This window comes from Diceros bicornis, unplaced genomic scaffold, assembly GCF_020826845.1.
Source record: "Diceros bicornis minor isolate mBicDic1 unplaced genomic scaffold, mDicBic1.mat.cur scaffold_262_ctg1, whole genome shotgun sequence".
Classification (NCBI taxonomy): domain Eukaryota; kingdom Metazoa; phylum Chordata; class Mammalia; order Perissodactyla; family Rhinocerotidae; genus Diceros; species Diceros bicornis.
The window spans coordinates 225,482-247,453 of record NW_026691138.1 but is presented as its reverse complement, the minus strand read 5'-3'; the positions used below and the strand labels follow the sequence as shown (position 1 = coordinate 247,453).

Here is a 21,972-nt window from a genome sequence, read left to right as displayed (position 1 = left end):
TCTTCCTCTATTTCCTATGTGGGTCGCCGCCCCAGCATGGCCACTGACAAGTGGTGTAGGTCTGCGCCAGAGAACTGATCCCAGGCCACCAAAGCAGAGCACACCAAACTTAACCACTGGGAAGTGGACCACTGGACGGCCCCCCGCCCCCCAAAATTCTTCATCTTTGTTCACTATTAGTGGTCAGCTGGCGTTTTCCTCAGGAGTAGATTTACGTGTAGTCTCTGAGATTGACTCTGGAGGCCTGTGATGAACTGTAAACAGCTAAGAGACAGTGGGGGCTCATGTGGGTGACCATAGAATTTGTCGTCCAGTTTGTTCGAGAGTGAACGTTGGGACATCAGGTGTAAACTAGGCCTATCCCAGGCCACACGGGAAGGTGCTCACTCTGGGTTTTATGCGAAGGGGGTTAATTCTAAAGCCAGGCTGCCTTTGATTGGCTTCAGCCCCACCTAATCCTCAGTTTCCTCACGCGGCCAGTGAAGGTGAGGATTGATAACATCACATGTGGGTGAAACACCCCACAAAGCCACTGGGCTGTGAATGTGTCACGTTCGATGTAGCTGTGGTATGAATGCTTCTTCATGGCAGGGGTTTGAGAATGTCACAGTGCAGCATGAGGCTCACGAGTGTACATTCTGGAACCAGATAACCTCCACTTATTAGCTGTGTGACTGTGTCGGGAAAGTTATTTAATCTCTAGGAGCCTCGATTTTCTCCTCTACCAGATACTCCTCCTGCTACCACCAGTAATGATAGTGAGTATATGCCGTCACTCTTACACGTTAAGTCAGGTTCTATTCACTGTAGGGGCTTTAGCTCTATTAACTCATTTAGTCCTCACAACAACCCAATAAGAGAGAAGTTATTCTCAACTCCAATTCACATAGAGGGAAACGGACACAGAGAGGTCAAGCAGTCCATTTCAGGTCGCACAACTGGTCATAGTCTACCAGCTGTAGACCCCATGGTCTTTCCAAGATTCAAACTAAGGTAATCTTCAATTTAACTGCTCTGTGAGACTGTGTCTTCGTGAACGGGGAGGATCTGATACCTAGACCCTTGGGTGAGTGTGAAGATAAAATGGGACAGTACATCTCAAACACTTAGCACATAGGAAACGTTCCTTAAGTGTTTGCTGCTGTGTTAATAGTGTGTGTTCTTGGAGTGGGTGAACAAGCTGCCATTTATTGCTGGAAAAGCTGGACGTCCCAGGTCAGTGAATGCTTTATGGGAACTCTTTTTCAGATTTCACCTGCCGCCTGTGGCCGTGGAGTCACACTGCTGTCCTCTAAAACCAAGGATGGGACGGAAGTTTGGGGGATGGAACTCAACAGAGATTCCCGGCTTGGCTTTCACAGGAGCCAGGAAGGGAAACGTGAAGCTCTCCCCTTGGCTTTCTCTGCTATGATTGGCTGAGGAAGCTCCCTCTGACTTTCAAGAATCTGATGACATCAACCAAACCACAACAACAACAAGGATGGAGTCTTGAAAGGCATGTTGTTTGAAACCATCTGGGCTAGATTATTTTTCAGCCCGTTTGGTAAAGGTCATTTGCTGCTAAGTAGGGGTGTTCTTTTTTGGCCCCAGAGTGATGACGTTTGTTTCCTCGCTTGAGATAGCCTGAGACACCCTACAGTGCCTAGAATGTGGTCTGGGGAAGAAATTCAACGAAAGCCTTAAGATGGAGGCTTTATTCCAATTATTTGAAACTGGATTGTAAAAATGTTAGAAATTATTGATGATATTTTAACAAATATTCATTAGTCAATGAATAGTATGAGGACAATAAGAAGCATTTTTTAAAATAAAGTGGAATTACCCAGAAGTACATACTGGACAAATCTTTCTTGTCATTTTTTTCGTGTTCCGTCATTTGTATGCAAGTATCTTTTTATATAATTTTGATCACAGTGTCTATTTTGTGTTCTGCCTTCTTTCAGTTTATTTTATATTAGAATTCTTTTACAGTTAGTATTGAAGTCTTGATTGGCTGTATGATGCCACATTACGTTTCTTTTTACCTTTTGTTAGGAACGATTGTAGACATACACAGAAGTGGCTGGAATAGGATAATGCACCCCGTGGGCCGTCGCCAGCTTCTGCCGTCATCAACACATGACGGTCTTGTTTTACTCATTTCCCCCACCTTCTCCCTCGGCAAATTGGGAACAATCGTCAGATTATTGATTTCATTTATGAATATTTCAATCCATATCTAAAAAATAAGGACCCCCAAAAAAGGAAATACATCGTCACACCTAAAAATAATTAACAGTATAATCCCTGAATATCAAATATGTAGTCAGCATTCAAACTGCCTTTTGTCTCCGAACTGTCAATAGATTTTTATTTTAAATTTAAAAATTTATTTGAATCAAGGGCCAGAGAAAGTCTAGGCGTGGCAACTGGTTGATAAGACTTTTATAGTCTTTTAAGTCTGTTTTAATCTTTTCTCCTTGATATTTATTTAATGATGTCACGTTGTTTATTCTACAGAATTTTCCAGTCTGCAATTTGTTGAATGCATCCCTGTGGTGCCGTTTGACATGATCCTCTGTCCTCTGTATTTCCTGCCAATTGGTAGTTGGACCTAGAGCCAGATTCCCTTTCGATGTTATGTATTTACTGCTTCCCAGGCCCTTAGGGGTCTATGCAGATAGTAATGGGGGATGTGAATCACTTGTCAGTATTTTAAAGTACTTCATATTTTCAGCTACTAATATAAGCTAACAACATCGTCCATTTTCTTTGATTTTGCCTAGAATCACATCATCTCATTGAGATAAACCAGATATTTCATGCAGGTAAAAAGTTGTCTGGAAATTATATCATTCACTGATGAATACGAATGGGCAAGTGTATTATTATAGCAGTCATAATGCCATTTATTTGGTAGACGAGATCTATTGAAAGATGGGGATCATAGGAGAAAGTAGGGGATCCTTAGTAAGGAGTATGTTGAGAACCAGTGCATTCACAGACCTTCTCCTGAACTCTAGCCTCCATTGTAAATATTCAGAAGGTCATCGTTTAAAACCTGCAAGAGGCGTTCCCTACATAGCCCATCTGGCCTCCTCGGTAGGATTGTAAAGAACAATAAGTTTCTTTAGAGTGACTTCTAAACATCTTTCCCCCTTACTAGCTTATTTAAAAATTAAAATTTTCTATTATGAATAGATACCATGTTTGCATAATTCAGAATCCTAGAGGCACAGTAGAACATATGATGAAGACTCTGCTTTCCACCTCTGTCCTCCCAGCACCATGGTTTCTCTGCCTGTAGACAACCTGTGTTAACAGTTTCCGGTTCATCCTTCCGAAGAGATTTAATTCATGTGCAAGCAAATGCGTCTGTGTATTCTTTTTGCCTCCTTTTATTTTAAGTGCTGTCGTATAATATAGATCCTGTTCTTCACCTTACTGAGAAATCCTAGTGGCTATTGCAGGAAGTGGCTATTGCTTTTACTTTCCTGAAGAGTTCAAATGGTGTGAAATGACACGAGAAGAGCTTTCTTTAAAGACTAAGGATGCTTTTCCCTAACCCAGTGTGTCGTGGAGGCAATGTGGTGCAGTGGGTTGGAGTTGGGGACTGCTCCTCGCTCTGCCACTAACTTACGTACCTTGAGTAAGTCTTTCCCATCTCACTGCATAACAACGTGAGGATGGGGCAGTGATCTCTCATGTTAGAAATGCTCTGACTCTGCATCAGTGCACTGACCCCGGTTGTGTTCATTTGAGCGAGGGGAGACAAGTGTGTTTTAGAGCTCTCACCTGTCCCACTGCCTCTGGATAGACCTCAGGAGACACAGGTGTACAAGTCTCCTGTGCCAGAGCCCACTCTCTGGTCCTGACAGACGGTGAAGGAGGTGAATTGACCTGTTGGAGATTGGTGGAGGGTGGGGGGACCAGTTTCTTGCCATTGGGCCTGAAGTTGACCATTTGATTGAGCCACATGTGATTTGTGAAGCTGTTGGAATTTCCCGGAGCAAATCAGTAGGATAGCTTAAGAGAGCTGTGTTGGGCAGACCTTGCTGACTCTCTTCTGTTTCTGCACTCTGTGGTTCTTGGGAAATCTCAGGTATTTATAAACGTGACAGCGCACACCAGGCAGCCTCATCAAGGCCTCCCTTTGCCGTGAAGTCACTGAGCCAGGCTGCGTATGTAGACGGTTTTTTCTATTGTACTGAGAGAAGGCTGTTTGCTAACGCTTCCTCCAAGAGGTGGGGCTTTCAGAGTCCAGGCTCCTTGGTAACCCTGATCGTCGCCAAAAAAGTGGTTATCCCAGGGAAAGCCACCTCGACTAAATTTTTCACATTTCATTTTCTGGCTAGGGGTGCTTTGTAGGAAAAGGCCAAGGTGGTGTTTAGAAACTCTTTCCAGAGGGGGCTTGGCCTCGAGGGCAGCCTGTTGACAGGTCCAAGGAATGGGGGTGCTGAGGCCTTTCACAGGAGGTACTCGCCTCTTATGGAATTCCTGAGAGGCAGAACGAGGGCCCAGAGGGGAAGCAGAGGGAAAGTACAGGTGTCCCAGTCTGTTGCAGCAGGTCTGCACCCCAGCATGCCTGGAGGTGTGCCTGCACTGGCTGGGAATATTGGAGAAGGAAACCCAGTGGCAGTTGGGTGAGCAGTTGGACTAGGACCACTTTCCAGACCCCCTCTCAGTCCTGACATTCTTGGGTTCCACACACCTGTAGAACTGATTTCATTGGTGGTGGTATTCTTTAGTCTTCAGCCTGGCAAACAGCTATTACGGACAATGTGGAAGGAAGGTGGTGGAAAATGAACTTTACAGGTGAGTTCCCACAAGGACTACCCCTCCCCAAGTTGTGTTGAGCATTAAACATCTCCGGAGTGATTACTGTGTGATAGAGCCACAGAGCAGTACCAAGCAAGGTTCCTCATGCCTGAGAGGAGCAGTGAGCACTCCCCAGAGAGCTGTGGAGAGTGTTGTTCCATCGCAGGGGGAGCATCAGCCTGCTGGGAGGGCAGGTGCATGAGCATTGATTGGGATACCTGGACTTTCTTTGGATTCACTCTTTATTTTTAACCAAATTGATTACCTTCAAAAATTTCTCTGTTTCAGTTCTATGTCTGTTTGTCTTTAAAAAAGTTTCTCTCTAGATCCTCGCATTATGCTGGTGGGTCTAAACACCAGTCTCAACTCTGGCAGCGTATTAAAATCACCAAGCGATTTTATTTGTTTTGTGTTACTTTCCCACCTGGGTCTACCTCTGCCTGCTATTTGAACTTGAGAGTTTCCCTGATAGTTATGTGTGTGGGGGGCCACCAGTTAGGGGTGACAGAGGAGAGGCCAGAACCCCACAGTGCTTACTATGACCATATGTCTTGCTTCTACCCAGATTGCCCTCAGTCATTAGCGAAAGTCACAAAGTCCATAGAAGGCAGGACGTCAGTGGACAGGTGGTCCAGGTAAGAGGCTTGGGCTGAGAGCCACTCATTCTGACTCCTGGGGCACTTCTGAAAGCGTGAAATTTGGGTGGGGTGATGGCAAATTTGGTAGAGGGATTTTATGAATTAATAAGATGTTTCATAAAAATTATTAGCTGCCTACTATAGGCCAAGATGTATCGTAGATCATGGGGTATGAAGTTTGATAATGTTTGGGGGGATAACACTGTAGTGGGAAAGACAGGTTAAAAAACTAGCTGCACCCGAGTGTGTCCAGGCACTGTGTGTGTTCCAGGCTGCCTTTATCTTGCTCACCATTTATTCCCACCCCGGGGGCAGTGCCTGGCACGTGGTAGATAGCTAAGATCAATCCTTAAATACGTAAGTGAATGCATCTAGAAAGTGCTATAAGAGTACCAAAAGGGGAATTGTTAAGTCCGTGCGGTGGAATGGAAGGGAGAGAAGGCATCGTGGAGGAGGTGGCAGAGGCATGTACCAGATAGGCTGGGGATGGAGGGTGGGAAAGGTTTCATGGCAGAGGGGAGGGGGCAGGTGGAGACTTTAACTGCTGAGAGCATGCGGGGTGGCTGGAGTTTGGCATGCTTACAGCGGAGTGCTGTGGCATAGGCTGGAAGACAGGTGGAGAGTGAGTGATGCAGGGTTTTCTAGGGTTGGGGGAGGAGGTGATGAAGGCCACTTGGGAAGGCGTGGGGAGAAGGGACAGGTGGAGAGACATGTAAGGAGGATTGACCAGATGTGGGGCTTGATAAGAGGTCCAGGGAGTGAGCTAGAAGGGGTGGAGCCTGACTCCACCTGCAAATGAGTGGCTGCTGATGTTCTCAACTCAGATGGGGGAGTCCTGGAGGAGGGGCAGGCTTGGGTTGAGTGGGAGGGAGACGCGAGGAGGAGGTAGAGAGTGAATTTGCTTTTAAGTTTGCAGTAGAGTGTGGTGCTTCTTGCACAGACTTGAAAGTCCCATGGATGCGAATTCAAGTCCCTGCTTCCCCACATATTAACTGGATGACTTTGGGCAAGTTACCAACCTTCTCTGAGATTCAGTTTCTTCGTAGGTGTTCTTGGTTATTGACTTAGCACAGTGCCTGGCATAATAAGCATTTAGTAAACGGTGCTTTTCATTAGGCAGTTAGAAAAGCAGGTCTGGAACTCAGTAGAGTTGTTGGGAGTGGAGATAGCAGGGTAGAGGTGAGAGGGAAAGCCTTGGAAATGGATGCAGCCTCCCAGGGGAGCGTGAAGAGGAGGAGAGAAGAGGGCAGAAGACAGACCTTGGAGAAGGATTCCAACACTGAAGGGTAAGCAGTAGGGCTGAGCTAAGGAACAAGATTGGAAGCTACTGGAGAGGCAGAAGAGAGGGATGGGGAAGAGAAAGGCTTGTGGAGGAGGGAGTGGTTCCACAGGGATGGACTGGGATGGAGGAGCTCTTGGGTCTTCTCCTCAGGACATCTGGCCCTTTCCTTTAGCAAGAGCCGCGTCAGTGGAGGGGCAGGCAGAAACCAGGCTGCAGTGGAGTGAGAAAGAATAAGAAGTGGAGGTTGTGTGGGGCAGCCTGCCTGGATCTGGCCCCCTACGGGCTCAGGAGCAGTAGGGAATGCTCCCGTACTTTGCGTCCCTTGAGCAGGACACTGGGCTTCCAAGGATTTCTTCTCATCAGCCTTCCCTCTGTTCGTCTGATAGGTCGCCTGTGGTCAGGACCATAGTCTGTTCCTAACGGATAAAGGAGAAGTCTATTCTGGTGGATGGGGCGCAGCTGGGCAAACAGGTAGTGGACCTTACACCCCCTTGGGATGGTGCAGTCTGGAGCTGTGAGCGGTGGGGCTCTCATGGGCTAAAACCACCTGCCTTCATTTGACTCTTACCTCTCTTATCACTTCCTGGGGCCACTGCTCTGTTTGTCCCTTCCCAGTGCCCTCATCCCAGCTCCCATGGAAAGGAACGGATAAAGGATTGGGTGGAGGATTAAAGCCACCCGTCAGCAGAGGAGCTGTGAGCCTTTCTCTCAGCAGAGACAGGAAACTGTATGAGGCTTTCAAAGAGAAAACAAGTGTCCCCTAAAAGGAGCTTGATGTTCACTGATTTGAGAAGAATGTAATTAATGCAGGGAGGAATGATTGAGAAACTTTCTCAAGCTTGTATATTTAACCTTTTTGTTTCTGATATTGGTCTGAAGGGAGGGCCGTTAAATATAAGACTAAATCTTTTAGAAATTCTCAGTGATCCTACCAGCACATGATATCATCTTTGTTCATTGTCTAGTGTTTTCTTCCAGTCCTCGTTCATATGTGCACTACTTTTTTTTTCCCCCAAAGCCCCAGTAGATAGTTGTATGCCATAGCTGCACATCCTTCTAGTTGCTGTATGTGGGACACGGCCTCAGCATGGCCGGAGAAGCGGTGCATTGGTGGGTGTCCAGGATCCGAACCGGGGCCACCAGCAGCGGAGCGCAGGCACTTAAGCGCTAAGCCACGGGTCTGGCCCTTTTTTTCTTTTCTTTCTTTTTTTTTGATGAGAAAGATTCGCCCTGAGCTACCATCCGATGCCAATCCTCCTCTTTTGTCTAACAAAGATTGCCCCTGGGCTAACATCTGTGTCCATCTTCCTCTACTCCACATGGGACACCGCCACAGCATGGCTTGACAAGTGGTGCATCGGTGCACGCCCGGGATCCGTACCTGGGAGTCCCGGGTCGCTGCAACGGAGGAGCGTGCACACTTAACTGCTCCGCCACCGGGATGGGCCCCATGTGTGCACATTTGTATACAGTAATCACACCATAGGTGTGGTTTTATATGCTTGTTTTATCATTTATACTTACATAAAGCATTTTTCCATGGTGGTAATGTTTTCACAGTTACAGTTTTTAATATTTGTATGATATAGCATCAATTTAATTTATCATAATTAATTATTCATTTTACCATTTTATTAAATAATTACGTAAGCTTTTCCCTGTTGTCATGTGGCATACTTCTTTGGAGGCGGAGTGCAGTGGCCGTTGGAGATATCATGACATTTATCTTGTGTGCATACGTGACTTTTTCTTTCGTTTGGATTATTGCTCTAGGATAAATCCCAGGAGTGTCAAAGGAGTAGGATATTTTTATTGTTGTCAGAATGTGTTGTTAAATTGCTTTCCAGAAGTTTTACCAGTTGATACTGCCGGCAGCAGCGGGTAGAAGTACCACTTGAATTTTGTGGGTGAGGCATCTGGGGGGGCTTAGCTGGGTCTTTGGCTCTGAGTCTCTCAAAGGCTGCAGTCATCGTAGGGTTCCACTGGGAAGGCTCTGCTTCCAGGAGCACACCGATGGTTGTTTGCAGGATTCAGGGACCCCAATTCCTTGCTGGTAGTTGTCCAGCAAATGGTTGCTGGCCAAGCCTTCCTCCGTTCCTTGCCATGTAGGCTTCTCCACGTGGCAGCTCCCAACATGGCAGCTGGCTCCGTCAGAGTGACCAAATGAGAGGGTAGGACAGAGTGCCAATGAGACAGAAGCTGGTGTTCTCTCCTTTAATCTGGGCAGTGACCTCCCTTCACTTTTGCTGGCCTTCTGCTTGTGAGAAGCAAGCCACTAGGTCCAGCCCCCACACAAGGGTGGGGAGTACACGTGGGTGTGAACAGCAGGAGACGGGGATCACTAGGGGCCATTTTAGAAGTAGCCCGCCACAACCGTGATCTTGACTGTGGCCTGAGCCTCCCCCTGTCAGTGACAACAGTGATTTCGTTCCAGTGGCCCTTGCCAGAGCACAGTGAGGTAAAGAAGCTCTCTGCGAGCCAGGCAGCAGAGGCCAGGCCCCAGCTCTGCCAGCCTCGCTCACCTAGGTGTACACTTTCTGGGTCAGTAAACCCCTCTTTTCCTTTGAGTCAATTTAGGGACTGTTGTTGTTCTGCTGTCTTCACCAAAGCACTTAGAATCTGTCTTTCCAAAGCACTTAGAATCTGCCTTTCCAAAGTTATCCCTCAGCAGAGGCACCAAGTTCAAATCCTGCTGGAAAGCTAAGTTGGCCACACTTCATCCTCCAGACCGCTGACCCTCCCATCTCTCGCTCTCAGCAGAAGAACCTGCCTCCTGTTTCATAGAGGAAACAGATGCCGTCAGCTGAGAAAGCCCTCAGTTTCCCACTCGGACTCCTGCACACTTGCCTCTACCTGTCCCCGCCCTGGGTCCCTTCCCTTTATAGCAGTGGGGGAAGCGTGTCTCATCCTGCTGAAGCTGATGCTTCTCTCTGTGTCCTGGATCCCATCTCCCCCCCGTTCCTCAGAAGCCTCACTCCATCTGCTGGGCCTTCTTCCCCACAACTTCAGCCTCTCCCTGTCTACTCGTCCCTCGCCATCAGCATTTACACATGACTCAGGTGTCTTCCATCTTAAGGGGCCCTGTGTGGAGCCCTCCACGTCCTCCCGTTCCCCCAAGTCCCACCCCTTCGCTTCACCTCCTGCCTCCACTTCTAGGCCAGACTTCTCAGGAGCTGCATTGACTTACTGTCCCCATGTCCTTGTCTCCTTCTCATTCCTCTGTCCGTTCCACTCAGCTTCCACCCTTATCAGTTTGCTGAGTGGCTCTTGCTAGGGTTACGGTGACCTCCATGTTGCTGAAAACAAGAATAAAGCACCTGGAGACCATTGTCCAATCTTTCCCTTTCTTGATCTCTCAGCAACGTTTGACATTGGCTGTGACGTGCCGAGCATCTTGGTGAAGAGCGGTCTTCCTTTCGCCCCTGTGACTGAGCTCTCTGAGGGCTCTCTTCCTTTCTCGTTCCTTCTGGGCTCGTTTCCTGGCTGTGCTCCTGGGCCAGGCCCTCCCATGTCAGAGGTCCCCATGGCAGGACTGTGCTCTCCTCCTTTCCTCTGCCTTCTCCTTCAGAAGGTCTCACCCTCACCGTGGCTGCAGTCACCGACTGTGTGCTCAGGAGTCTCCAGCTGGCAGCTGAGGCCCAGCATGCTCTTGGGAGGTGCAGACATCTCTCAGTGCCACTTGACGTTTGCCCTTGGCCATCTCTAAGCACTGTGAGTTCAGTGGGTCCAAAAGTGAACCCCTGCTCGTCCCCCACCTGCTCCTTCTCCACTGTTTGCCACGTCCACTCACGTTCCCCTCTAGGAATCATGTCCACTCCTTACTTAGAACACTTACCGGCTACGCATTGTGCTTAGAATAAAGACCAGACCATTCCGTGGTCTACAGCATCCTGCATGATCTGCCCTCCCTGCTCCCCACTGGCGTCTTGCAAATATTCCCCCTCGTCCCCTGACTTCATCCACTGGGCCCTTGTTTAAACTCCCTCAGTGGGCCATGGCCCCTCCCTCCCTGTGCAGGTGCTGTCTCCCCTACGTGGAATACCGTGCTCTCCCCTCCCCTCCACACTCCTACTCATCCCTCAGACTGCGTGGATAGAGTGTAGCCTCCTGAACGCTCCTGCCCATGAACTACTTCAGGCTCCCTGAGTTTCCTCACGGAGGCCCCTGTCCTGCCATCCTTGCAGTCAGCACAGATTAATTGGGTGATAATTCTGGCTGACCTCTGCCTCCTCCGCTAGACTGAACTCAGAGAGAGGGACCGGGTCTCTTCCTTCCCCTCATGTTCCCATCACCAGTTAGATGTATAGCGTATGTTTGCTGTTTGGGACATATTTGTGGAGTGAATGAATGACCTGGCACTTATCTGCTCCTTCCGTTCACCAGAATCCTTCCAAGTTCTCACCGGTTTGTCTTCCTAACAGTATGGACCCTTCCTGTGACTCGGGTGAACGTCCCCCGGTACTTGCCCTTCTCAGTTGTGGGGACCGTTAAGCACATGGCGTGTAGGGGCACTGGCTGTGCTGTATGAAATGGTGAGAGCCTCTTGCAGGCAGGTCATTGGGAAGCTCTAGAGGGGTCGATGGTGAAGGGTCGGTGTCTGTTGGATTCACAGGCACAGACCTCAGCCTGAGGGAGGGAACGTGGCTGTGGGAAGACCTAGTTAGAGTGAGTTCAGTTAATAGAGGGTGAGGGTGACGTTCCTGACAGAACGATAGTAGCCCTGGTTTCTCTGTAGACAAATAGCCAGCCCAGAGCTTAGTAATTCTGTAGTAAACCTCTGGAGTGGAGAAGGAACTGCTTTCACCCCCTCCCGTCGCCTGGGCCAGAGACTCTGGCCCTGCCTCCTCCAGAGAGGCTGCACCAAGAAACAGAGACAGAGGGAGAAGAGCCTTAGGGTTTCGACGCTGAGGTCTATGCCCCTGGGATGAAACATCTGGCACCACTGATGGGTATTCCACTTTTTATAAGCAAAACATCATTTCTGAGAGTTATCGGCATCTGGCCCTAAGTTGTTTTGTACTTGGCTTGCCCTCCTGGTCAGTGTGAATCTTAGACCTGTTAGTAGGGGGACAACTGCCCTTCTGAGGCTCTCCTGTGTTCACATGGGGTTTCTGGGTGATTTGTTGACTAGGCCCCTCCAGCTTGCCCTCCAGGTGTGGGAAGTTTGTATTCTGAGCTTGGTTAGTTTGCTTGACATACGCCCAGAGTAAGAATTTAAAAGAGGAGAAAAGAAACTGATTCTTTTCCAAGTGTCATTAATGTGTTTTTGCCAAGCAAGGAGGAGAAAACAATCCCTGTGGATCTAAAGCATCCCGGCGGTGCAGTTTGAATTTCTGGTGAAGAGGGCTGCACTTGGTTTGACTTACTGACCGCTGTTTTTACTGTCATGTAGAAGGACATGTTTTTGTCTGAGGCTACGGAATTCTTGGCAAAGGACCAAACCTAGTGGAAACTGCTCTTCCGGAAGTGATTCCACCCACTCTCTTCAGCTTGATGGAGTTCAACCCAGAAGTCCAGGTTTCCCGCATTTGCTGTGGACTCAGCCGCGTTGCTCCTCTTACCAGTAAGTGGCCAAGCCCGTGTGGCCCCAGTGACGGGCCGAGCTGCATTCTCTTAGGTTCACCCCAAGCCGTGGGCAGCTTTCAGTGTCCATCCATCCAGTGGAGGGGCGCCCCACGTGGATAATTACAGAGAGCAGCTCATCCAGACGTTGTTTGGCTTGAAGTTGTATAATGTGTGTCTTTTTTCATCCTGGAGTTTTGTTTTTGGTTCCTTTGGTTTGTGGTTGGGCTCATGTGAAAGTGAATTTTCTCAAGAGGACGCCAGTCAGTGGTAGGAGGGGGACCCTCGAGATGTCGGGGTGCTGGGGAACCCAGCAGAGTTTTGGTGAATCCCCGGGAGAGCCATTGGGAAATGAAAGTGTGGGACTCATCCTGCTCCTGGCCAAGCCCAAATCCTGACCCGACCCAGGAATGGGGGACGGCAGGACGCTGATTTGTCAGATGCCCTGGGGTTTTGTGGAGGAAAATATGCCCCATTTCTCCAAAGTGCCGGGAGAGAATGATCAAAGCCAAGGCTGGAATGGAGCTGTTCTTGAAGGTTTGCCCAGTTACAAAGCCGTCAGACGCCCAGGTGCCTCCCGCCCTCGGATATCCGCTTTCCTTGATTGCCTCTCCCGTTCCAGCACAGTAACTGTCGGGTCAGTCTGCTGCTCTTTAGTTGACCTGACTGGTAAGACTGAAGAAAATTAATTTCATTTTGTGGGGATCCTCACGTAAATTCGCTATTTCCTTGCACCTAAGAGTGTTAATTTGTAAATCTCAGTTACTCATCTCTGGTGAGTTATTGTTCTCTCTTTAGGCGTCTGGGCCGGGACAATGAGTTGGGTCATCCTCGTTTGTGTTCTCTGGCCCCACGCTCCTGTGAGGACTATCCAAGGGCCCCCCGACCCAGAGTCCTGACTGCCCTTCAGTTGTCTTCTGATGTTCAGATCTCAGGCCTGTAACACACACGGGCTGTGGCGTGGACTGTGGGGGGGTGACTGTGTGCACAGCACCCTCGGTCGCAGTGATGACCGGGGTAGTCCCTCAGCACCATCACTGGGAGTCAGCACTTCCACATGCTAATGTCTTGAGGCTGCCAGACTCTTCCACAGCTATTTTGATTTAAAAAATGAGAGTCACTATGGACTCAGTCTGGAGGTATCAATGATCTATGGCTTAAACTGTGCAGAGTCACATCCTTGGAAATCCGTATGAAATGTGCCAAGTATTCAACTAGAGTACACTGTTTTCTGTTTGCTGTCATGCCATGTGGACGTTTTGGGTCACACCGAAATGAAATCCCCTGCTAGATTTCCCCCAAGACCCCACAGCCACCCTCCAGGTGCCGTGACTGTCCTCAGTAGAAGGAGCATCAGAGCTTGGGTATCTCCCCTTCTGTGCCCAGTGTTTGCATGTGGTCAGCTGGGAGTTGGACTTGGTTGGTTTCCCCTGAGATCTGCTAACCTTTTGGGGGCCAGACTGCATTGTTCTGTTAAATACGTAAAATCTGAGGGTGGAGGCCCCAGGGTGGTGGTTAGACCAGAGGGCCTCTGACAGAAGGGAACAAAGGGATTCCCTATTAATCAGTCAGATTATTTTAGTCCTGGCTTCTCCATGTCTTGTCTACTTCTTCTGCTTCTCAGGTGGAGGTGGTTATATGGGGCCTCTGTGCCAAGGAATGCCTAGAGCTGATGTGGACGGAAGTGGTATCTAAAGGCTGGGTAGTGGGAGGCTGCCCCACGAGGTCTGGGGTCCCATCCTGGAGGTGGGCATTCCCGAGCCCAGTCTAGATTTGTTCTCCTGGACTGTCCTCTAGAGCACTCTGTCCGTTCTTGTTCCTCCTGGCACTGTTTACAGTTTATAAACATGTATATATTGGTTTGATGGTTTGTTTCTTTCTAACTGTTTGACTAGCTCCTGCCCCATGAGGACAGGAACCGTACGTGTTCACTCACTGTCCTGTCCCAGCTCTCAGCACACAGACATCGACCCGGCCCAAAGAGGTGCCCAGTCACCCTGTGTCCCTTGACCAAATGCTCCCGAGATGTGGAAACCCAGACAAGGAATGACAGATGGAGGTCTCCCTCTATCAGGGCGTGACCAGGACTGTAGTGCTCAGACTTCGGAAGGTGTGGAGGGCAGGGTGTGGTCGGATGTGGCTGTGGGTGAGGGGTGTGCATAAGGGGCGAGCAGAGTGGGCCGTGTCCAGGAGCCTCTTGGGCCTACAGCTCCGTGCGTGTGCTCTTCTCCATGTGACGGACACACCGTCATTCTGGGCTTGCACATGTCTTTGGTTTGGGGATAGTATACCTTTCCGTTCAAGTGGAGGTGTTAATGCCTGGTTGAAATTGAAGTTTAACATTGGGCTCTGTCTGTCCCTGGTTCTAGAAAGCCTATTATCATGACCCTTCCTCTTCTTGGTGACTTTCCCCTGGCCTAGCCCAGCCAAGCCACCCTTTTCCTTTCTGTGCAGACAAAGGAGAGCTGTTTGTGTGAGGCAAGAACATCCGAGGGTGCCTGGGAATCGGTTGCCTGGAAGACCGTTACTTGCCATGGAGCGTAAGGCTGGACTGGACGGGCGTGAGTGCGTGCCCACAGAGCAGACTACCTGATGTGGCAGCAGCGTCCAGTGTGTGGCTGGGCCAGGACCAGGTCCCTGGGCGCTGCTTCGCCTCCCAGGTCCCCGCTGGCCTCCTCCTGCCCCAGCGCACCCTCTGCCAGGGCATCAGGAGAGACCGCGTTGTGGTGAAGAGCCAGAGCGAGCGCCCAGCAGCAGCTTCTCAGGCTGCAGGCTCCCTGGCGCTGAGCTCCTTCCTGGGGCTGTGAGTGAGCAGCCTGTGCAAGCAGGGGACAGCCTGACCAAGGGTTCCAGTCCCATGGTGCCCTGGAAGAGGCCTCATCAGAGGCTGTCCACGGGCACGTGGAGCAGAAAAACAGAGGCCCCCCGGGACCTCACTCAGGCAGAAGCTACAGGCCGGGCTCCACGAGGCCCAGAGGGGCTCCCAAGGGGGAAAGATTTGAAATGACAAAGCTGGCGTGCCAGGAGCTGTTTGCAGAGGCGCGTTTGGAGGAATGATTTACAGCGCATTTAAAAGAAAGCAGGATATTTAATATTTAGAGTGCCTTACCACAGCCACCAAAGTGAAAAATAATAGTTTTCATACGGGGAGGGTGCAATTAGACCAAAAGGCTCATTTCAGAATTAAAGGTTATTCCTTAAATTGTAGTTTATCTTACTGTTTACTAAGTCAGTTCTTCTAAACAAAGCTATTGATATTTTTGAACACAGAACATATGTACTTGGTACAAAGTGTCTTATGAAAACTAAGTCTCCCGTCTCTTGTCCCAGAGGCACCACCGGTTCTGGTTCTCATGTTCCCTCCAGAGAAAGACTGCGGAGAGAGCGTGAGTGTGTGCATGCGACCGTGTGCATGCACAGGCCTAAGTATTTCCTTTGCAGGCTGGATTTTAATAATGTCTTTTGAAATTGTGAAAAGCATTTTTAAAAAACACTTGTAAAAATGCAAAAGAAATGAATAATTTAAATACAATAAGGATTTATCTTTCAAAAACCCACTGCAGAGTGTTTCGAGGCACTTTGGTGTTTCAGGGGCTGTTTCCATCGTGCCTTCACTCTGCCGCTGGCTCTCCTGGTTCCCTGTGACCTCGGCAGGCCCAAACACACAGAAACTGTCTTTGTTTGCTATAATTTATCCTTTTTTTCCCCTGCGAAAAGTCTGTCTGCAGGCTCCGGGCTCCTGTCACTTCAGTGAGTGTGTGAGGACACCCCGAATGCAGTGACCACGGGCCACTCCGACGTGTCCTCTGGCTGTCCTGACGTCTTACACTCAGGCTCTGTACTTCTGCATGTATTGGGGCCTGTAGAGGAGGGCAGTGCAGAGCCCAAGTGGCAGGTGTGGCCTGAGAAGGTGGAGGGACTCTCGTCACACGGTGGCCACCACAGTCTCCCTCAGTGGATAGCCGTTCCCAGGGGCCTAGGTCTCGGTCTTCTCTTCCCTGACCACATGCCGGGCATACAGGCTGCCACTCCATGATGATTTCTGGTGGGGACGGGGATCTCTTGCTGGCAGGCACACCCTGACATCAGTGAATCCAGAACACTTGGCCTGCCATTCTCGTCAGGTCCGCCCCTGACTCACTCAGGAGCGTCCTGTCCTGATCATGCTTGTTTCTTGAATATGTGGTTGTCTCACATCTTCACGAGGTCAGGAAACACCTACTGTGCACTCACTGTGTTCTTGTGACACAGTCAGACGCTGAGCACCACACGGCAGGAAGAGTGCTCTGACTTGGCACAGCAGGTGGCAGTCTCGCTGAGCACCTGGTACAGGGTAGACACTCGGGCTGCATTGCTGAAGATCCACACTGTTTTCTCTCACATTACACTCAGGTCCCAGCACCTCCTGACCAGCAGCAGAGTTACTCACACCTTCTGAGGTCCGTTCTCCCTGCAGGGGCTGCATGGGAGCTGCTCAGGTGCCTCGGCCTAACCATGCTGCCTGACCTTCCCAGAGACCACTTCAGATGGCCTTGGGGGTGGCCCCCAGGACTGGGGTGGCTCTGTGAGGCCTCCGTTCTCCTGGGGCCTGCCCTGCCCCGTGATTGAGCCCCAGGAATGTATCCCCTCCCCCAAGGACCCAACACTTGCCTTCTCTCTCCCAGGGTGCATCACCCAGCTACCCTCAGGCGCTCATGCTGCGGCGACCAAGAAACCCAGCCTTTCTTCCACACAAACCTTGATATTTCACACGGAACAGCCCAGATTGAGCTTGAGCTGGAGACAGTGCTTGGAGTCTCTCTCGTTGTGATTTTCTTGGGGCCACACTGAGGGCATGCCGAGCAGTCAAGTTTAAAAGGAAAAATCCCGAGAATGTGGACACCTCCTCGAACCAGGAGTCCATTGTCTTGCTAGGGAGGCAAACAGGTGGGATGTAGCTGGTGTGCGGGCTGCCCATGAGGAGCGGAGAGACTTGGTCTTGCTGTCGCTCTGGTAGGGTGGTGCCAGCTGTTGCCAGAGAAGAGCACAGGAATCTGTGCCCAACAGAAAAATGCCCCGTGTGAGTCCACCCTCAGAGACGGAAACTGAACAGGCTCAGGCTCATGACCGGAAGCTGTTCCACAGCTAAGTCATCCACCCTCATTACAGCGGGAGAACCCTGAAGATGAAGCAAAGGCCTGATTGGGTCCCTGTTCCTGTCTGACTGTACACCAGGAGTTGCCAGGTGTAAGGGATGCAGTGGTGAGAAGGACGCGTTCATTCCAGCTGGTGCATCTGGCGGCAGGCTGCCTCTAATGAGTCTGGCCTCAAACTAGGAAATCAAGATGAGGCCGCCTGCCCCCAAAGCAGCCAAAGGAGGCCGTGTTCATGAGGGGATTCCTTTGGGCAGATTCAACCCCTCACCCTGAGCTTCTCAACCTTGCCTGTGTGATAGAATCATCTGGGAAGTTACTGATTGATTGTGTTGATGTACCGTATTCAACAGTTGGTGGTCATTTGGGTGGTTCCGCTTTTTGGCTATTATGAATAATGCCAGAACTTCATGTACGAGTTTTACATTGGCCCAGCATTATATTTTTTTGGATCATTCGCATATAAGTGTTGGTGTGAACGTGTTCTCAGTTTTCTTGAGTGTATACCTAAGGAGTGGGATCACTGGGGCCTTCATTTAATTTTTTAAGTTTGGACACTTTTACCACGTATTTCATGACACACTCGGTGATCTTGAGTCCAAGACACCGAGTATTAATTGCCCTGAAAACAACTCACGCTTTTCCCTACAGGCTCCTCAGAGGCTCTGCCTGCTTCTCCGAGGTTCTCCCGGGACAACAGGACCCTCCCGGTGCCCCATGCTCATCAGGGTGGCAGATGGGCCTGGGTCTGGCTGATGCTGCACAGCTTCCCGCTGGGTCAGCTCAGGTCCAGAGCTCCTGGAAAAACAGCTCAAATGAGATGCTCCCCCATCGACCTTTGCGAGGTGGCAGTTCCGGGTTCTTGCCTCCGTCCTCCTCCTCCTTCTCTGTGCTGCCTCCACCATGTTGATAGGGACTTCCTCTAACCCTCAAGAGTGTCAGAATAACTCACATTCTTTCTTGGCCATCCTTCATGCCCAGCGTCCATTCCTGTTGCTTTTTCTACCACATCGATATTTTTAAAACATTGACATGTGAGTCACATGACGTAAGACCATTTTAAAGTGTACAAGTCAGTGGTTTTAGCGTATTGTCTATGTGGTGCAACCTCCCCCATGATCTCATCCCACACATTCCCTTTGGAGAGCTCCTTTTCACCATCATAAGCCCCCCACCCCCGCAGTTGAAAGTCACATGATGAAGCCGGGGGGACCATGTGACCACAGAAGCTGCTCTTTCCTCCTGTGGCCGAGTTCTTTATGTTACCTTTACAAAGAGGGTGGGGGAGGTTTTAAACCGATATTTTATCCAAGAGAAACTGAGTCAGACTCTTCGGGGTGGAGTCCTGGCATGGGTAACCCCCCTGGGGATCTGAATGTGAGCTGCGGTGAGAACCTGCCACAAGCAGCCAGACCTGCTCCATGAGATATTATGCCCTGGTTGGGCGAGGGGCACAGTCATGGTTCTGAGGGCTGGCTGGACATCTGCCGGTCCCCTGATACTCCACTGCCCCCACCACCCCAACTCTGCACAGGGACGACTCTAGAACCAGCCAGGGGACTCCTCCTGAGAACTGAGGCCAGGACACTTGCAGTCCCCCTTTCCTGCTCCTATCAGCCCTCTTCATAACCCAGACTCCCACTCAGATGCTAAGTTTGCTCCCCTGCGTGGAAGTCCTCAGTGGCTCCCCATGGCCTATAGGAGGGTGAGGCCCCTGGCGGACCTGAGCACCCACCTTGCATTTCAGCCTCCTCCCCTACCTGCCGCATCCACTCCTCCCTCCCCCGCCGCACTCATCCATTCCAGCCAAGGTTCCCTATGGCCCTCTGCGCCTTTGCTCCTCCCTCTGCTGGGTCCCCATCTTACCAAGCTCAACCCTAATGTCCTGGCTCTTGGTCTGCCCCCTACTACTGGACAGTGGTCATTCCCTCCCCCTGGGCACAGCACACCCTTGTGGTCTAGCCTGGCCTTGCACTCCTTGGAATAGCTCCTTTCCCTGTCTTCTCACCTCCTAGAGAGACGCAGGTCCAGGGGCCACAGCCTGTTCCTCGGGATCCCCAGCACCTGGCACAAGGTCCAGCACCGCCCGAGTGACAGTGACTGTGAGTGAGTGGTCGGAAAGGGAGATGGGGCCCTGGAGGTCTTTGTAACTTGTGAGATTTTGGGGGACATCAAGAGTCCCCGTGGATGTCCCAGCTCCAATGGGGTCTCTGAAGGAATGAGTGGTTCGTAGTCTGAAGACCCCAGAAGGGAAAGCATTCACAGCATCCAAAACTTTCTTGGGCTCAGGGTGGTGAGTGAGCTTCAGCCCCATTGTCACTCCCTTCAATCCCCAGGTCCGCTTTTCCTGCGAGCAGGGGTGAGGCGGGTGGGAATGGAGGTTGGTGGGGTTCAGTGCAGGCTCAGGTCTTCATCACTGCCCTGCTCTCACCGGTCCTCAATGGAAAGCATCAAAGGCTGGCAGTGAAGGGTGTCCAAGGTCCAAGACCTCTGTCCTGCCTGGGCATCCCCCGTGCCTACCTGTCAAAAGGGCAGGAACCAAATGCCAGAGCCCTGTGGGAGGGACGCTGGGTACGGAGCCCTCCCTCGTACCCCCAGGGTATCTTGTCAGGAGGCATCAGCTCCTGGGCTTCTAGCACCAAGGACCTTCCTGGTGGTGTGACATCCACAGCAGGGCTCCAGGCTTGGGCCAGAGGCCCTGTGGCCCGGAATCCAGCCCCGGATCCTCCCCATGCACCAGCAAGGCCCTGTCCTGCTCCGCAGGCCCCCTCACCCCCAGGCCTGCCTCTGCCAGAGGTTTGGGAGGAATGATGGGCACAGTAGCCGGTCTCCAAGACGACCCCAGTGACCTTGCCCTCTTGGTTTCACACCCTTGTGTGTTCTCCTCCTGTGTCAAATCAGAGCGGGGCTGTATGCTCACAGAGTATGGTAGAGGCAGAGGCATGTGAATTCTGAGGCTCTGGGCCAAAAAACCATTTTGGTTCCTGCACTGGCCCTTGAATCCCTTGCCCTGGGGAAAGCCGGGCACCATACTGTGAGGACACTCCAGTAGCCCCATGGGGAGACCCATGTGGAGAGGAACAGGTTCCCTGCCAACAGCGGAGCCCAACTTGCCAGCCCTGTGAGTAAAACACCTGGGAAGTAGATCCTCCAGTCCCAGCCAGGACTTCAGATGATCACAGCCTCCTGAGGGACCCTGAGGTGCCTGCTCAAACTGCTCCCGAATTCCTAACCCACAGAAACCGTGACATGTAAACAATCATCTTAATCCATTGAGTTTGGGGCAACTCGTTACCCTGCATCAGGTAACTAATACAGCCCCTCTCGCTCTGGGGATGTGTGCTCTCTCAGCCGCTGGGTGTGAACGGGGATGTTGTTCTGCCTTCCTCCCAGCCCCTGGCCATGTTCCTCGACCATGGAATGGAGAAGGAAAGAGATGAGATGTGGCCCTGGAGCAGCTCAAAATCAGACGCCCTCAGCCAACATGATATTTTTCTCCGTTTTAATTAACACTTTACAAAGTACAACATACATTGTCTTTTTGGAGAAACAGTTGGTATTTTTTCTCTCCATCACACAGTACATGAATCTTGAGGGTTTTGTGTTTCCTCAAGAAAGAAAGAAAGCGTGAGGGTCCCCACCAGGGTGTAAGGCTGCCCAGTTCTCCCCTCTCCAGACCTTGGGACAGATGTAAGTGCCACTGCTACTGCTGGTGACCTGGGGCAGGCGGGGTGAGGGCCATACCCCCGAAGATGAGGTCCTGGGCAGGGCAAGGCCCCCTAGAGTCCCACTGTACCCCCAACATCCACTCACCCCATCTCAGGGTAACGGAAATGATCGTGGCATAGAGCAGGAGCTTGGCTTGGGATTTTCTTTCTTACCCCCTGACCCCAGCTTTGGAGTCTACCCTGCCCAGCACTCTGGAACATTTCCTGAATAGTTAAACTGAGGCAGGGAACAGGGAAATTCACTGAGTTGGACTGTGACTTGGGACATGAATTTGGCCTATTTTTCATCCCCGCTTCCCACCCCATCTCCAACTTGCTGGACCCTCTTCAGGGACGAGCCCCAGTAGGCGAGGGGGCACCAGCACCCAAAACCTCTCCCTGTGAACAATGTACTCAAGGACTGGATGCTTCTGAAGAGCCGCCTCAGCAGGTCTTGCCCCTTTGGGCTGCACGGACTGCCAGGCCTCGCAGTGCACAGCAGAGCCCCTGCTGGAGACACCTCTGCCCCCTCCACAGAGCAGATTTACACAGTCAAGTGGGCTGGGGCAGTCCTGCATGCAAGGCCTGCCACACCCCCATCAGCTCTACATGTGGCCCCCGGATAAGAATGCTACCAAGCCTCAAAATACTGGATGAGCCAGTCCCTCAGCTAGGATTTGGGCTCTGCACACGTGTGCTCGCACACACACTATTGTGGATGACACAGCACATGCTCACACTTACATGCGTGTGTATGAACACACGTTTGCCGTGCACAGAACACTGTCCTGCCCCCAGGGCAAGGGCCACCTTGCACTCCTGACTCTCACAGCCTCCCACCTCCTTGAAGCAAG

The 21,972-nt window shown here is 50.9% G+C and overlaps 1 long non-coding RNA gene across 2 annotated transcripts; it reads left to right on the top strand.

Annotated features, from left to right (window-relative positions):
• Positions 1-2,035: 2,035 nt before the first annotated feature.
• Positions 2,036-12,517, top strand: LOC131402765 (uncharacterized). 2 transcript variants are annotated; one of them, XR_009218950.1, is made up of 5 exons: positions 2,036-2,807; positions 4,728-4,794; positions 5,363-5,432; positions 7,104-7,188; positions 12,110-12,517. It is a non-coding gene; the product is annotated as an uncharacterized LOC131402765 (long non-coding RNA). The 2 variants fall into 2 exon arrangements; XR_009218949.1 differs by lacking the exon at positions 12,110-12,517 and having other exon boundaries at positions 7,104-7,302.
• Positions 12,518-21,972: the final 9,455 nt, after the last annotated feature.